This window comes from Neopelma chrysocephalum, unplaced genomic scaffold (assembly GCF_003984885.1).
Source record: "Neopelma chrysocephalum unplaced genomic scaffold, ASM398488v2 Primary Assembly neopelma1_97033, whole genome shotgun sequence".
In the NCBI taxonomy this organism is placed as follows: domain Eukaryota; kingdom Metazoa; phylum Chordata; class Aves; order Passeriformes; family Pipridae; genus Neopelma; species Neopelma chrysocephalum.
Window position 1 is genome coordinate 952,617 of NW_020925675.1, and position 2,680 is coordinate 955,296.

Consider the following 2,680-nt stretch of genomic DNA (forward strand, 5'->3'; position numbering starts at 1 on the left):
CCCCCCCCCCCCCCCCCCCCCCCGTTTCACCAGGGTGGGGTGGAGGGGTGATGAACGAGCATCTGGGTGGTGCTTAGTTGCCAACTGGGCTTAAATCATGACACCACCTCAGCCACATTCTGCGTTTTCTGTAAGGACTTCTTATTTATTTCCTCGGGAATTAGTTCAGTCTCTAACAGATTCATTTCTTTAACATTTGCAGGCTATCAAGCATTTTTAGTAAGATATCTATCTTGGTTGCAAAGTTCAAATTTGGCTATTCAGAAGACATTTCTCTGAGTCAGTTCTTGAGTCAACCCATAAGTAAATCTTGCCTAAACTTCAACAAGGTTCAAGATGTATAGGTTGGAATATATCTGATCAAATTTAGGCACTGAAAATGGAATTAACCACTTAATTTCATGCATCTACCTTTACCATGTGTCAAAGACTGAAATAGTTAATGACTTAAACATTGCTAAGATCACCAAAAGACTTTTGTCAAACTGCAAAGAAACAGCTGCACAACCAGCAAAGCCTACCCCTCCCTGAATATGCCTACTGGGAAAGGACCTTCAGATGAGATAAGTGGGTGCCATTGTCCAACTATCCCAGGTGCTGAAGGGCATGCATACCTGAAGCTACAAACTGGATTGCCAGATAAGGAAAGAGGCAAATCCTGCTAAGTGAGATAATACTTCTTATCATGCCAATGTCCTCCCTTACATGATGGCTCTGCTGTGAAGACGCCTCTGGGGAGCATCAAAGACTCCTGACATGTCCCGTGAGGTGGTGAATAAGGCACTAACCCCGCTGGTGACATGATCAAGTGCCAGGGCAGAATTAAGGTTTATTTCAAAACACTTTGGTTTAAATACAGCACTTAAACATGTCACATGATCTTCCAACCAATCACAATCAAGTATTGATTGAGCATACGTGAGAACCCGGAAAACTACAACTCCCATAATTCCTTGCCACATCTCCCCCTTCTCTAAATAATTAACAAGTTGTAAAACAATACATCTTTTAAACATCCTTAATGTAACCAATTTTATCTTAACTGTTTATAAAAACCAGGGCCTATTGTCACAAGGCCTTTATTGAACTGTTTACAACTTTATTGGTTTGTGCAATATTCAAGCAACCTTAAATTACCCACGGTTTGTAAATGTGTCGAACCTTTTATCTGAGGGTGATTTTGTGTGATTGGGTAAAGGCATCATCTTTATTTGAAAGGGAAATGTGTTGCTGTTGTGTTTGAGGTAGTGTTGTTGAATGAGTGTTTAAGATGTCTTTGTTATAAAGTGTATTTGCATTCACACACACATACATCTCCACTCAACTTTCTCATTCACATTCCGGTGGCCACCGTTTCATTATCTCCTCACATATGCATTCTTAAACCCTTTATTGTGTTTGAATCATGGAGTTTTGGTTTTGTATTGGTTACTGTTTGTGTGTTTCTTTTGGTTCTGTTGTATCGTTCCTGTTTTGAAGAAGTGTTAATGTAGATTTACACATATAGGGACCAGATCCATATCTCTTTCCCCCCCTTTTTTGTGTTTTTATAGCATGTTTCTTAATGTGTGGTGTGTTCCTTTTACTATTGTTGGTTATGTTTCTTCAGATCCAATTTTTTCACTCATTTTTTCTAGTGATTGTTTCTGTTGTGGGGGAGGGCTAATATAAGGCCTGACACATTTAGAAGGGATCCATTGTAATTTGGTATCCTTGGATACACAGGCATATATTCTCCCTCAAGTTATGAGATCTACTGGTCCTGACCATTGCCTAGATATTAGATTTTTAATCATAACTGGTGCTTTGGAAGATGAAAGTATTTCAGTTTTATGTTGGTATTCATACCTGCTATGGTCTGTATCATCACAGTTTAATAAATTTAGAACATATGATGTTTTCTATAAGTGTTCCTGGGGGTTATATACAGATTCCCATCTTTTTTGCCTTTGAAGCATTTTTTTTTTGTGTGTGGTGTGCTTTTTCTACAATTGCTTGTTCTGTGGGTGAGTGCGGTATGTCTGTGGAATGGAACATGTTCTGATTTGTGAGATGTGTTTTAGCTTTTGTTGAATAATATACAGGATTATTGTTTGTGTTTATGGGTTTTGGAATTTTTGAAATTGCAAAACAATTAAATTAGTATTTGGTAGTATCTTTTGCCTTTTTCTAGTGTGTGTTGTATTATTCTATTTGGAATGTGTGTGAATGGATGTGTCTTATGTAAGAGTTAGATTTTGTGTGATTAACAAGGAATTATGTGGTGTGTATTTTTCTAGGTAAATGAGGGTTAGTGAAATCTCGAAAGAAGGAGGCTTCAAGATGTGAAAGTAACTCTGTAGCATAGCATGAATCAATTATAACATTCATAGGTTAATTACAAAACAATTTAAATGTCTTGCGTATATGAGTAAGTTGTAAAACTTATATAGAGTCCCGGTCCACGGTTTGTACCTTATTGTTCTATTGTCTTCTTTTGTTTGTCCAGATGTAGATGGTCTTAGTGTTCCATTTACTTATTTCTTGTAGTCGTTCTTTATCTTTAAAAACAATCTTGGCAAACATGTTAATAACAGTTCAGTCCATTTCAGATGAAAAGTGGGCAGGAACAGATGTGAGGAATAGGTGAGTCTGTAGTTTTTGAAGCAATAGCGGTGAGTTACTCTATGTTATAGTGTCT

General features: G+C 37.5%; 1 long non-coding RNA gene across 1 annotated transcript in view; it reads left to right on the forward strand.

Moving 5' to 3' along the window:
• The window catches only part of LOC113961066, a 22,054-nt gene extending 20,262 nt beyond the window's left edge, over positions 1-1,792 (forward strand). The window contains exon 3 of the long non-coding RNA XR_003532185.1: positions 1,778-1,792. This is a non-coding gene — a long non-coding RNA (uncharacterized LOC113961066). The remainder of the gene's footprint in view (positions 1-1,777) is intronic.
• The last annotated feature ends 888 nt before the right edge of the window (positions 1,793-2,680 follow it).